This window comes from Eublepharis macularius, chromosome 3 (assembly GCF_028583425.1).
Source record: "Eublepharis macularius isolate TG4126 chromosome 3, MPM_Emac_v1.0, whole genome shotgun sequence".
In the NCBI taxonomy this organism is placed as follows: Eukaryota; Metazoa; Chordata; class Lepidosauria; order Squamata; family Eublepharidae; genus Eublepharis; species Eublepharis macularius.
The window spans coordinates 107,681,876-107,697,632 of NC_072792.1; positions in this window are offsets into that span (position 1 = coordinate 107,681,876).

Below are 15,757 nucleotides of genomic sequence, written 5' to 3' on the forward strand. Positions count from 1 at the left end.
TAAGTCTATTTGTCTATATTGAAACCAACCATACTGAAATGGCAGTTCTTCATTCATTTCAAGTATATATTTATCAAAATCTACTCTTAAAATTTCTTTATATGTCCTCCACTCCTCTCCATCATATTCCACCTTTGGGTTTACAACTTCTGCTGGTATAATCCACATTGGAGTCTCTTCATCTAAATATCTCTTATATTTTTTCCAAACCGCAAATAAACTCCGTCTCACAAAATGATGTAAAAACATAGCATCAGCTTTTTATCTTCTCATACCACAGATACGCATGCTATCCAAAAAGTTTGTTGTATCCTTCCAACGTCAATAGTTTACGGTTTTTCAATAACATCCACTCTTTCAACCAGACCAAACATACAGCTTCGTGATACAATTGCAGATTCAGTAATTGTAGTCCGCCTCTCTCCTTGGCATCATATAGTACCTTCATCTTAACTCTAGACTTCTTCCCTGCCCATACAAAGTTCATAATCTTCCTTTGCCATTTTTCAAATTGCTTATTATCTTTCACAATTGGTATTGTTTGGATTAAAAACATTATCCTCGGAAGTACATTCATCTTAATTACAGCAATGCGACCCAACCATGATAAATTCATTTTATTCCATTTCAACATGTTCATATCTATTTGCTGCCATAATTTGTCGTAGTTGTTTTTAAAAAGATCAATATTTTTCGCAGTCAACTCAATACCTAAATATTTTATTTTATAGACTACCTCACAATTCGTTATCTCCATTAAATCTTGTTGTTCTTGCTTAGACATATTTTTACAAATTATTTTTGATTTGTTCTTATTTATGTAAAATCCTGCTAGATCCCCAAATACTTTTATTTCCTCCATCAATCTTGCATATTTTGGATTGGATCTTCCACTATCACCATGATGTCATCAGCAAAAGCTCTCACTTTATATGAAAATCCTTTAATTTTCAAGCTTTTTATCATATCTTCACGTATCTGCCTCAGTAAAATTTCCAATACCATCACAAACAACAATGGGGAGAGTGGACATCCTTGTCTTGTTCCTTTACTTATTTCCAACTTTTTTGTTATATCAGAGTTTACAATTATAGCTGCAGATTGATCTTTATATATTGCCTTCACTGCTTGAATAAACATCTTGCCCATTTGCATCTTTTTCATCGTGGCAAACATAAAGTCCCAATTTAAATTGTCAAAAGCTTTTTCTGCATCCACAAAGAAAAAACCGACTTTTCCCCCTGGATTCTTATCATAGTACTCTATAGCATTCAATACTACTCTTAAATTGTCTTTTATTTGTCTATCCGGCAAAAAGCCTGCTTGTTCCTCTGCTATAAACTCCACCAACCATGTTTTAAGTCTGTCAGCCAATATTTTTGCAAAAATCTTATAGTCATTATTAGTCAGAGATATCGGTCTATAATTTTTAACATTCGTTAAATCCTGTGCTTCTTTTGGTATCAGTGAGATGTTAGCTTCATTCCATGTTTCCGGTATTTCCTGTCCTTCTAATATTGCGTTCATTACTTTTTGCATCAATTGTACCAATTCATCCGCCAATACTTTGTAAAATTTAGCTGTAATTCCATCTGGTCCTGGCGCCGTTCCCACTTTCGTTGCTTGTATCGCCTCCATAATTTCTGTTACTGTAATTTTAGCATTCTACTTGTCTTTCAATTTCTTAGGCACCTCTGGCAATTTCATTTTAAGAAAAAAATCCTCCATTAACCTTTTGTCAATAGGTTTTTTCTGATATAATTTCACATAATATTTATAAAATGCTCTCCCAATTGCATTTTGATCAAATAACTCTTTTCCATCTTCTATAATTTTGCTTATTATTTTCTTCTCTCTCTTTTTCTTCAACTGCCATGCTAGATATTTCCCAGGTTTGTTGGCTCCTTCAAAAGATTTTTGTTTCAGTCTTTTCAGTTCCCATTCCACCTCGTTTTCCATCACTTTTATTTGTTCCTGTAACATTCTAATCTCATTTTGTAATTTCTTTTTACCTGGTCTTTTCTTTAATTGTTGCTCTTTTTGTGTTATCTTTTCTTGAATTTCCTTCAATTTCAATTCTTTATTCTTCTTATCTCTGGCATTTAAATCTATCAGTACTCCTCAAATAACAGCCTTATAGGTATCCCATACTTTATGAACTGGTACACCTTGATCCACATTGCATTGAATAAAGCATTTAGTCTCTTTTTCGAGAACATCCAAATTTACTTGGCTAAGCAGGAGATCTTCATTTAATCTCCATCTCAGTTTTTTCCTTCTCATTCCAAATCTCCACAACATAGGGTTATGATCTGAGCTAATTTTTGGCAAAATATCCGTTTCCTTAGTCCACACTGCTAATTCTTTAGATGCCCAAATCATATCTATTGATGACTTGCTGAAAAAAAAGTATATTGCTTAGTTTTTGGGTTATGCTTTCTCCAAATATCTTCTAAGCTTTCTTGTTTTTGAAGCTCAAAAAAATGACTTTGGCAATTTTCCCATCTTATTCTTACTCATACTTGTTTTTTTGTCTAATTGTAAGTCCACAACACCATTAAAATCCCCTGGCACAATCACTTGATCATATGTCATTTGATCCAACTGAGTCATTATTTCATTAAAAAAACCTTCTTTTTCTCCATTAGGCGCATATATTCCCAAAATCAATGTTTTTTTTCTCATTGCACTCAAATTCCACCGCCAGATATCTACCATCTCTATCACCAACAATCAACTTTGGTTGCAATTCTTCTTTTATATAAATTACAATTCCTCTTTTCTTTTGCTTTGTTGCCACTACAAATTCTTTTCCCAATTTCTTATTTTGTAAGTACTTATTATCTTGGTCTCTTATATGGGTTTCTTGTAAACAAATTAAATTACATCTACCTTTTATGAAAAAATTCCTTTGTGGGTTTCCCCAATTGAAGCTTTTACACATTCTTCATTGAAAAAAGAGGGAAAAACTCCTACCTATAAGACCTTTCTGAAACCAACTGGGCTATTGAAAAACCCAAAAGAAATGGCAGAGCTAGACATTGAGTTGGGATGGTGGGACCAGGCACAACTGGAATCCAGATATAAAAAAGATAAAAAACAGGGTTAACATACCTGTAACTTATGTTCATTGAGTTCTTCTGTGCTGACACACATGGGGACTGCGCAGGCGCAGGCCAGCCACCGGAAGATTTTTCATCGCTTTCCTCAGCTCCGAAGGGGCAGTTGGGCGCGGGCCTCAGCGACCGTTTCCCGCCCAAACGGTCACATGTCCCAACAGCGACCAACGGCCCCTTCCCTCAGTTCAGCCTTGCCACCGCTATCCCATACAGAATTTAATTCTCCTTTACAATAATTACCAATTGAAGAATCCTCTTTCCTTTTTTTTTTTCCCCTTTGGTGATAGGAATTCACAGCGGGGCAGGAGGGAAGGATGTGTATCAGCACAGAAGAACTCGATGAACATAAGTTACAGGTATGTTAACCCTGTTTTCATCTTCGTTCTTCTGTGCCTCCACACATGGGAGAGTACTAAGCTTCACACAATAAGGAAGGTGGGGTGAAATCCAATCCAATTTTATTATGTACCAAAAACATTAGCACAAGATAAACAACTTGTTCAAAAAACATTAGAGTTGTTCAATAAACTATATACGTATATACATATACAGAGTTTCATTCTCCATCATTGCAGCAAGGCATTCAGGTACATCGTTATGAAAACAAGGAGTGGAGGACAGCCTTGGCCACAGCAACATCTTGCTCAGCATTAACATCTATAGCATAATGCTTTACAAACGTGTCAGCAGATGACCACGTAGCCGCTTTGCAGATGTTAACAAGCGGCACACCCCTGATAAGCGCTGACGAAGCTGCCTGAGAGCGTGTGGAGTGAGCACTGACACCCAGTGGACAATCCACCCGGCCAGAGCATAGGCCTTAGTAATGGCCGACACTATCCATTGGGACACTGTTTGGGACGATGCCTTGTGACCCCTGTCCTTACTTCCAAAGCAGACAAAAAGATGGGGGCTGCTACGGAAGTCATTTGTCCTGTCCAAATAAAAGGCTAAGGCCCTCCTCAAATCTAAAGTGTGAAGGGCCTTTTCCCCTTTAGTAGATGCATTCGGAAAGAACACAGGTAACGTGATCTCCTGTGACAGGTGGAAGGTGGACACCACCTTGGGTAGAAACTTAAGGCATGGTCGCAGGACCACCCTATTTTTATGCAAAAGAAGAAATGGGGGGTCAGCCCTGAGTGCTGCTAACTCGCTAACCCTTCTAGCAGATGTTACAGCCACCAGAAATACTACTTTGTAAGACAGTAAGTCCAAAGGGTATGTAGCTAATGGTTTGAAGGGAGGCAGCATCAACCTAGATAGCACTAGGGAGAGAGACCACTGAGGCACTGGTGGTGACACAGTCGGGTAAAGATTAAACATCCCCTTTAAAAACTGATGAGATTTATGGTGTGAGAACACCGTACAACCGTCAACCTGCTCATGAAATACGGAAATAGCCGCAAGGTGTACCATTAGGGAGGTACCCCTAAGCCCTTGGTCTTTCAAATGACATAAGTAGTCAAAGACGAACCCTAAGGGGCTACTAATAGGCACTACATTCCTTGAAACTGCCCAAGCCTCAAACCTAAGCCACTTAGCTTTGTAAGCCTGTCTAGTGGAGAGTTTCCTTGCATTTAGCATGACTTTCTCCACTTGCTCAGAATAAGTTACAGGCGGGGTAGAATCCGCCAGACAGGTGCAACTTCTTGGGCTCATGGTGGAACAAGCTCCCGTTCAGCAGAAGATCCTGCGGGGGGGGGGGGGGTAGACTCACATACGTCTGATTGGACATCTGCAACAGTTTGGGGAACCACACTTGTCTTGGCCAGAAGGGTGCCACCAGAATGCAATCTGCATTGTCGTTCTCTATTTTGCACAACACCCTTGGTATTAGCGGGAATGGTGGAAACATATAGTGCAACCTGTGGGTCCACGTAAATTGGAAGGCATCCCCAATAGAGAGGGGGTCGCTCCCCACCCTTGAACAAAATATTCAGGCCTTGGTGTTTGCTGACGTTGCAAACACATCTATGCTCGGTTGGCCCCACATCTAGAAGATCGGCCCAATGTACTTTACGTTTAGTTCCCACTCATGGTCCAACATGTGCACCCTGCTCAGGGCATCTGCCCAAACATTGTCTGATCCCGCTACGTGTATAGCCCAAAGCATCACACCATTCTGGATCACCCATTGCCAAATGAGCGTGGCCTCCCTGCAGAGAATCATAGATGCTGTGCCCCCTTGCTGGTTTAGGTAATACATGGCAGTCGTGTTGTCCGTTTGCACCAACACCTGATGGTTTTGTAGAAGCGCTGCAAAGGACACAAGTGCAAAACGAATAGCTCTTAGTTCAAGAACGTTAATATGCAGGTTTCTTTCCCTTTCTGACCATACATCCTGTACGCACACAGCACCACAATAGGCACCCCATCCCTGCAGGGACGCATCAGTGGTCACTGTAACCTCAGGATGCAGATAGCCAAACACGGTCCCTTTAAACAAGTTGTCATCTGACAGCCACCAGTCAAGGGAGGATAGAATGACCCTAGGTATGGATAACTTGAGAGACGGAGGGTGGCGCATAGCATCGTACCTCCGCACAAACCAATTTTGAAGCGGACGCATACGCAGTCTTGCAAAGGGTACTACTGAGGTAGCAGCTGCCATATGACCCAGTAAGCATTGTATCATGCACACAGATTGGAAACGATTTCTCTTGAACATGGAAACCAATCCCTTAAGATACCTGGCTCTTTCCTGTGGAAGTAGTGCTTTACCCTCAACTGAGTTTAATACTGCACCAATGTAAGAGACCTTACGGCTGGGTACCAGCTTTGACTTATCCAAATTTACCAGCAGACCCAAACGTTTGCATGTGCTCAGTACTAACTCTACAGTGTGCACAAGCCCAGCCTCAGAGTCTGCCACGATGAGCCAATCATCGAGGTAAGGAAAAATGGCACAGCCTTTCTCCCGAAGGAAAGACACCACAGGAACCACACACTTGGTAAATACCCGTGGCGCCGTGGATAGGCCAAAGGGAAGCACTCTATAACGGAAAACCCTACGCTTGTAAACGAAGCCCAGAAACTTTCTGTGCTCCTTTAGTATTCCAACATGGAAATAGGCGTCCTTCAAATCAAGGACAGCAAACCAATCCCCCTTCTTTAGCAAGGAAATTACAGCAGACAGTGTGACCATCTTAAACTTTGTCACCTTTAGAAAGGCATTGAGACCCCTTAAATCTAGAATGGGACATAAACCCCCATCCTTTTTGGGGACCAGAAAGAAACGAGAAAAGAAGCCTTTCTCAGACTCCTCGTATGCCACCTCCTCCACAGCACCCTTGGCCAAGAGAGATATGATCTCATCCTCTCGCTCAGCCATGGTATTATTCAAAGTCCTTAATGGTGAGATACACCTAGGCAGTTCAGTGAATTCCAGCCCATATCCTTTGTTCACAATCGTTAAGACCCATGAGTCAGATGTTATTGACTCCCATTCAAATAGGAAAGGCTTCAGCCTGTCTGAGAAAGTCAGGGCTGTGACTGGTTCATCCTGTCAGAATTGCCTCCCTGCTCCTTGAGGATCTTTTTGCTGAGCAGGAGGCTGAGATGGATGGGGCTTGAAAGGCCTACGCCTCTTGGGTTGCTGCGCAGGAATGTAATGGTGCTGAGTAGCAGGATAGTGTTGGAAGTAAGGACGTTGCTGGTATCTTCCATGGCACTGGTACTGGTTGTATCTCGTAGGGTACCGTGGCTTAAAAGCAGACCTGTCTGCCGAGGTCACTCCCAACGACCGAGCCGTCTGCCTATCCTCCTTCTTCTTCTTCAGCGCCTCATCCGTGGTGCTTGAGAAGAGGGAATCCCCTTCAAAGGGCAGATTTTCAATTTTGGTCTTCACCTCCTGCGGGAGAGCCGTCGACCGGAGCCAAGAGTGCCGTCTCAGGATCACCGCTGATGACATACCACGGGCCGCAGTATCAGCTGCATGGCTCCCCGCATTCATCTGCTGCTTTGAAAGGCGAATGGCTTCGTTTTGCAGCAGGGACACCACCGCCTTCTTATCTGCAGGCAAGTCAGCGACATAAGACGTCAGCTTCTCCCACAGGTACAGCTGATAGCCAGCCATGATGGTTTGGTAGTTGGCTATACGGAGGGCCAGGGCTGAGATGGAGTATTGGCATCTGCCCAGGGCGTCCATCTTCTTCCCCTCCTTGTCTGGCGGAATGGAAGAGGAACCTGACCGTCGGTGCTGGATTTCCTCGGCAATCAGGGATGAAGGTGGAGGATGTTTGACAAGTGACTGCCACGTGCCTTGCTTGATTTTGTACATCTGCTCAATCTGCTTCGATGTAGCTGGCAGGTCTGAAGGCACCTTCCACACCTTCTCCACTATCTTCTCCATGCCCTCCAACATAGGGAAACCCACCGTAGCTGGGTTGTCACCATAGATGCGACACAGGAGCTTGTCCTTCGTCTTAGGCGTGGTCGAAGAAATATCAATCTCCAACGCCTTTGCCATACGGGCCATCTGGTCAGAGTAGATATGGAGGTCCTCATAAGGGGAACTCGTACTGGGAGCCACATTGTCATCTGGAGACAGTTCCGACAAGGAATCAGAGCAATACTCGTAGTCAACAACAGCCTCCCCCTCATCAGAAGCAGGAGCCAACACCTCACCAGCTGGAAACGGTGGAGGTAGCCACTCACGCTGCCTGGATGTTGATGGCCTCGGATCCGAGGAGTCATACCCCGCAGGGGCCCCCTTCCATTGGCAATGGTATGCAGGTCGAATATAGGAGGCCTGCCGGTGTCGTGATGCCAAGGAATGCTCGGAACTGACACTTTCCACATCGGAGAAAGGGAGTCGACTCCGAGTGGAGGAAGCTGGCGACGCAGACGAGCGCTCTCTGGGTGTGCGTCAGATCCGACGAGGGGCAGCCGGGCTTGGTTCCGGTGACGGGGAACGATGCTCACTTGAGACCACAACATACGCACCCGGATCCGGCACTTCCTCTGGAGCAGAACGGTCTGGTGAGTTCAGATGAAGGGAAGGCGTGCGTGGAGATACTAGCACCACCTCATCAGCAGACTTGCGCCATTGGGACCGAAAGTGTCGATGTTTGGACTTCTTCGGCTTCTTCGACGGCGGCTCCGAGCTGGCTCTCGGATCCAACGCCCTCTTGGTGGAAGACTTCTTGCCAGCGGTGTGTGGTCTTGGAACCACAGTAGCCTTCGGATCTGGCGTCGGAGTCGACAGGCAGGTAGGATCTGACCCCATCGGATCCGATCCAGAAACCGACTTCTTCGGATCTGACTTCGACGACGCCCTTTCTCTCGGCTATTTCGGAGACATCGCCACTTGTGAACCCGCTTTTGATGCTGCTATACTCGCCGGTCGAGATGTCGACACTGACTTAGCAGAGGCCACAGAGCCCGCTCGTGAATGCTGTTCGGCTGAGGAGCTAAGGGCAGCCTTTGGGGAGGACAACGGAGTTTTTCCCCCCACCAAAGGGGGTCTGGGAGTTTCCTCTCCATCCAACACTTTCTGCCACAGCGATGCCTTCAAGCGCGCAGACCTCTCCTGTCTGGCCTTATGGGTAAACTTCTGGCAGATCTTACATGTTGGGACAATATGACCCTCCCCAAGGCAAAAAAGGCACAGATCATGCCCATCTGTTTGGGCCATCTTCATCTGGCACTGAGCACAGTGCTTGAATAAGGCCTTAGAGGCCATGTTTAAGGGGTTCAGCAATATGCGTCGTCGAATAACAGTCCGAGTCAATACACACCGAGTCCAAAATCCATCCAAATCAGTCAGAAGAAGAGTAAGTCAAGTCCAAAATCCAAGTCAATACCGAAATAATCAATCACAAAGCAAGCAATCACTATAAAGCATGGAGCTGCGAAGCAGACGTTCCCTTCTAGCGGCGGCAAGAAGAGAACTGAGGGAAGGGGCCGTTGGTCGCTGTTGGGACATGTGACCGTTTGGGCGGGAAACGGTCACTGAGGCACGCGCCCAATGGCCCCTTCGGAGCTGAGGAAAGCAATGAAAAATCTTCTGGCGGCTGGCCTGCGCCTGCGCAGTCCCCATGTGTGGAGGCACAGAAGAACGAAGATGAACAGTGGGTTTTTACGAAAAGGATGAAAATATTGATGTGATACTATGTGGTACTAATGTTAAAATGATAAAGAAAATATATGCCATACTTATAAAGGCAAAATTACAGGGGGAGGAGTGGAGTGGAGTTTTGGAAGATGGTACATACAATGTTACTCAAGACTCCACTACGTTTGAAACCAGAACTTTTTTATTAAACCACATATCGGTCCTGGTTAATAAAGAGCAAAAGCATTTGATGTTGAACACAATTACAACAGCTAGGATTGCATATGCGAGACTTTGGAAAATGACAACTATCCCAACACAAGAAAACCTGGTCGAAAGAATACTTGAGACGGCTGAAATGGACAAATTGTTGAGTTATTGAAAGAGTTAGACAATACAACCTATAATGACATTTGGGAGCCTTTCTACAAATGGATACAAGATAAGTTTGGAGAAATTTAATTTTTAACTAAGATATGGTCCTTTATGGACATTATAGAAGATAAATGGGAAAACTTGCAAATAGAGAGCTAACTAGCAGAATACTATGACATGTATTAGAGTGAATGGTGCAATGTAATTGATATGTAACTTCTTTTTTTGTTCTTTCTTTTCTTTCTATCCCCCTTCCCTCTACTTTCTACTCCCCATTTTCTATCTAAAAATAAAAATCGTATATATAAAGAGTCCAGGAGTGTCTGTTTAGGCATGAGGAGTGTCGCCCCTTGATTCGTTATCAATTTGTGGCAGTGACTAAGAGGGCACTTGCTAAATTGGGGTTAGATGGCATCAAATTCAGCACCTATTCATTCAGGATTCGGGCTGCCTCGATGATGGCGGCTATGGGGTACCCTGTGCAGGTGATCCAGTGGGTAGGCAAGTGGAGGTCCACTGCTTATCGGGCTTATGTTCAGCCACTGTCACAGTTTTAAGTTTTTTACTAATTGATTTTTCCATAGGTGCCGTGTCTTGCTGTGAGAAGCAAAGAAATTTGATCTGCGGGCACAGCATGGTGTTTTGGGCAGCCCATCAAGTGAGGAGGACACAGGTTGGGTCCCAGCTTGGTTTAAGTGAATGGGCAACAGTGGAGTAGCTGGACCATCGTGGTCTTAGGTGGCTGGGCTTGTTGGTACTGTTGTTTAGGGACAGTTGTGGTCCTCCACGCCATGTAGTGGTCATTCACCTGGGTGGAAATGACTTGGGGCTTGTTCAAGGCAAGGCCTTGTCCCTGCAAGTGAAAATGGACCTGCAAGTGATAGGCCAGTGTTGGCCTGGGGTACTTATTATGTGGTCCACCATGTTACCAAGTCGGGTGTGGCGGGAGGCTGAGGACTGACAGGCAATTGAGAGGGCTTGGATGAAGGCCAACAGGACCATTCAGAAGGCCCTTGGGGACGGGTTTGGTATTTATTTACCCCACCCATTGATCAGGGCCGAATTTGCTGACCTCTACAGAGGTGATGGGGTTCACCTGTCAGAAACTGGCAGTGAAATCTGTATTGATGACTTGCAGTAAGGGCTCCAGTTGGTGCTAGGCCACCTGTGGGGTGCTAGGGCCTAAGCAGAGGCTTGGCCCTGGCAATGGCAGGATAGAGTTTGGGAATAGGGAGTGGGCTCGTGAGCACCCTTAGTGCTTCTCCATTGATGGGAAAGAGGGGTCTGCCAGGAATGGATGGTACTGCTTGTGACAGCTTCCATGCTGTGTGGGCAGACTGCCTTGGGGAACCCCATGTGTAAGTCCTTAGCTCACTACTGTATGGCTGAGACTTAGGAGCTTGAAAGAGGTGATCCAAATTGCCTGACCAGCCGGGTCTCAGCCATCTACAAGGATGGCTTACACCTGGGGCTCGTCCAGACAGGTCAAGTTGGAGGTCCAGGAGGTGACCACCTGTACCGCTAGTTGGCCCTTGCCACAGTTGTTAGTTGATGTTATCAGTTGATGTCAATTAATAAAGTGGCCCTTAGATCCAAGCTTGGTGTCTGTCTCTTCATTCTGACTGGTGTGGCAAGTGGAAAACTCCAGCATTGACTACAGTGGAGGAATGGTGGATAAAAGTATTGGAGTTTGCATCAATGGGAAAACTTACTTCACTGACTTGGGAAAAGACATTAGTTACATTTTTGACTGAATGGAAACCGTTTATAGACTTTTTACATGAAATGGATAATAAGGATTTGATGACATCTGGATTTATGGATTAAGAACCATGAACAATAGAAAAAAGAGGGCTTTTATGTTTAGATTCTGAAAATGATCTGTATTTGTGGCAGAGAAAATCGGAACTCAATCTGTAGTTTAAAGAGTTTCTTTTTCTTTTTTTGCTTATCTATGTATTGTTAGTGTGTCTTCTTTTTAAAATATTTTTTATTCTTTATGTTTGTTGTCTATAGTTTTAATGCTATTGTTTATGGCATAAATAAAGAAACAATATTTTAAAAAAGAATTAGATATACAAGAGGGAGACTTACAAAAACTTGTGAGGCCATCTCATTTAACCCTCCCACTATTTCCTCTTTCCCTCCTCCTGGCAACCCACATATCTTCACATTTACCTGCTTCCTTATATACTTCTCTGCTTTATTAGTTCTGATGTGTGATCAGCAAGATTACCAGGGTTGAAAAAGAGACACTGGAAGAAAAAGGAGTATAATATGACAAACCTTTCTTCCCCTCACCTTGTCTGTCCTTTAGCAGCTACCGTATCTTCCTCTGTCTGTGAGTACCTCAACAGCTGCACCTCTTGCTCCTATTCCTGAAGCACATATATTTAGACACATAAAATAATATAATCCCACTAGTAGTGGCCCACTGTCACCAATGAGTATATAATCTTTCCATGAAGAAGTTTTAAGTGATACCTTACTACTATCAGATGGATCTTTTCTCTCCTGGGCCATCTATAGCTCTGTTCCAGTCCAGCAGATCTTAGAAACTGGTACTGCTAGTGGTGGTGACCTCTTAATTGGAAAGTATTCAAAGTTTTCTTCACCCAGTTGAGTGACTGGATAAATTTTTTTTGCTGTCACCAGGAGTTGACAAATGGCATTTAAGTTCTTTGCACTCTTACGCAGGACTCAGGAGTAAACCCCAAGTAACTTATTGGAATTAACTTCTGAATAAACATGTATAGATTCTACTACTTGTGTTATAATTAATTAGTATTTCTACTTAAGAAAGATAAGCACAAGAAGCAGTGTGCCCTTTTAATTATGATAGATTTCACCTGTGTTTTCAGGACGGTATCTGAAAGTCTTTCATAAATTTGTGTCCAGTTCTCTCAATAAATGTAAGGAACATGGGTCTGTCTGACAATTAAGATTGTCATTGAAGGCTTTTGCTCTTTGACCCCCCCCACCTTCAGAAGTCAGGTGATTGGCAACAGGAGGCAGGATTTTCTCTGTGGTGGTGTCTCAGATGTGGTAGTAAGTCCACTGCCCTCCCCATAGTGGTTTGTCTGGTGCCTAGCTTAATTTTTAGGCACCAGATTTTTTTTAAAAAAAATGTTTGATTCACCTAGGCATTCAGCTCATGTGCATGTTTTAAAACTGTGTGCCTTTTCCATCACTACCAATGTAGGTTCAAGATGGTAAGAATTTGTGGGGTTGAGTTTATGAAAGTATTTGTGACTATTATTTAAGAATTAAAGGTGTTGATTGTCAATTTTAACACCCAAGATGTCTTATTTACAATGCTAGTATATCTGAAGGCTTGTGAGAACGATCTACATGAATATACTATAAAAGGTTGTTCTGCAGCAGAGGTTTTTTTTCTTAAAGCACTTCTTAAATACTGATATTCTAAGCAGGGGTCATTGCATAGAAAAAGAGCTGGAGGAACTCATTAGCATAACTCATTAGCATAACTCATTAGCATATGCCACACCCTCTGCCATCACTGGAAGTGTGTCATTAGCGTGACTGATTTGCATATGCCACACCCCCTGACATCACCTATCCCGGCTGTTTTGGACCCAATCCTAGCCATTCAGGGCCAAAATTGGGCCCAAAATGGCAAAAGGGGTTGAAAATGGCTGAAAAGGGGCCCAAAATGGTCAATATCAGGCCACTGCTGAGTGGGAGAGTGATCCACTACCCGTCTGAGGCCCAATCTGGGCCATTTCAGCCCCAATCCAGGCTGAAGTGGGCCCAAAATGGCTGAGAGTCAGGTGGGCAGGGCCACCTGACATGTGACCTCTTTGAGGAACTGCCAGAACTGCGTTCCTGTGCGTTCCCCCTCGAAATGAGCCCTGGTTCTAAGTATTCATATCAAAAGTGACTGTAAGATAATATTCTTTCAGAATCATCTTATTTCTGGCATTTAATGAAGTGGAAAAGTAAAAAACAAAACACTTTATTAAAGTAAAAGTCTCTTTACTATTAATATACAAATGGTGGAGAATGACAAATAATTGATACAATCCATACTTTCAATGTCTTTTCATAAATACAAAAATTCAGCATTTGCATTTTCTTTTTAAACTGTTTGTATATATACAGCATTTCAGTGGGACATAAATTTTTTAAACAACATACAAACTCATCCCAGTGGTACCTAACTCATCAGTAACTAACTCAGATGGCAGATATCATATACAGACTGCTGAAACAACATTTTAAAAAAATGGGTTTTATTTAGCTTATGCTGTACACAAAATCCCAAATACATACCAAATAAATGGCCATTGTAGAGAGAAAGATAATCTTGTCTAAATAGGCTATATATCTGGCATAAGCACTGATATTCTTTCAGAAGGGTTAATATTTTAATCGTTTTAAAATCAATTGATATACGTTCAGACATTCTTGTGATTGTAACCTAATTAAACTGAGTGCTTTAAAGATGTTTCAGTGAATGACTCCTTAGTTTTTTTGTTTCAAAGCATACACACACTTGTTTATTTCTTTGTTCACTCATGGCTCCCCTAGGGTTAGTGGCTCTGCCACAGTTTTCCTCCATTTGTTACTTCCAGGGCACCCGCTGGCTCCCTCTTTGGCTTACAGCTCAGTTTTCTGCACATGCTAATTTCACTCATCTTAGTTTTAGGATTTGTCTCTCAATATATAGAGCGAGTATTACTACAATACAATTAATTCCATTTTTAAAAACTCTGCCAATACAAATTTGGCAAGATACATTGAGCCTGATCCAGCCAAAGTTCAGCCCTCTTAGATCTCATAAAATTCAGTGGCAGAGTAAAGTAGTTTCTTAAACCTCTCCAATTGAAATAAATGGGATTTCAAAAACTGAAATTTGTCTGGATGATGATTTCATTCCATTTCCCTGAACTAGAAAAGGCCTATATCCAACTTTGAAATTAAAGCATTGCCCCTTCAAAGAGGGAAAGATACCTGACAAACTGCAATCAATCCAAAGACTCCCAGTTGCATCAGTAAGGGCACAATCCTAAACAGGTATACTCAGACATAAGCCCAATTATTTTCAATGGGACTTAGGAAAGTGTACTTAAAATGGAATTAATGCAACTTCAATAGTTTGTTTTATTTCAGAAGTAAATTTTGTTGAATGGTTCTTGACAGTCTCATTTGTTTGAAAACAATTCATGTGGTATAAAAAAACCATCTTTTGTAAATGTAGTTTATTAGAAAATATATTGAGTTAGATCCTATCAACTTTATCAATGGCAAAAGGGAGAAGAGAGGCACCTTTTGACTCCAAAATGATTATGTCTGGGATCATAAAACTCATGTAGACAATAGCCACAGGGCATGAGGCTGCAGCGAGAAGGGGAATCAGATGAGATCAAATAGAAAACTGATAGGATCGAAACCAATAGTATTCAAGTAAACAAAGTTTTTCTATACTGCAGTCACCTAAATGAAAGAATTTAAAGCAAATAATAAGTACACACATACTAGGTATGTCTTGTATTTTTAGACAAAGGTCACACTATTACTATGGGTTAGACAAGCACATTATCTATCTCCATTTTAAATCTCAAAATACACCATGATTTAGATTTCGTGTGATAAATGTGATACAACTTGATAATAAAATCCTCTCAAGACATGTGGTCCTAGACTCTGCTTCCAAAAGCAGTACATCCTAGAAAATTTCCAAATAACTGCCAAGCTCCTTTGAAGTAGAACTGTTTTGTGAAAGGTGCTACATTTTTCTTCCATAGTGTTTGTTGTGTGACTGTTTTACCCCATGGTTTTAATTCATACACAGATTTTGTAAACACCCATGCTCAGAAAAAAAAATGAACTGAATGCTTTAATAAGGACTCTGTTTAACTGTCTTGTGACAGTTAAAGCAAAGGCAGTGAATTCAATTCGAGCTATGCAGACAACACTCTTTTTTGTTTTTCATGAATATTAGAGGGGAAGTACTGTAATGGTAAATTGCTCTAAAAAACAAAACCTTAGTCATGATGATTTGGTTATATAATGAAGTGCTTCAAAGGTCAAACTGGCAATGGGATATTTATTGTTCTTGTTAACTGTTTTTAGGTGGTGGCACCTAGCTGCAGTTTTTATCTTTGAAACTGTCTCTCAGAAGTGTTTTCATTCACAGCATATTTCTCTTGATTGAATGTTGATCACAGAATTCTATCTACGTGTA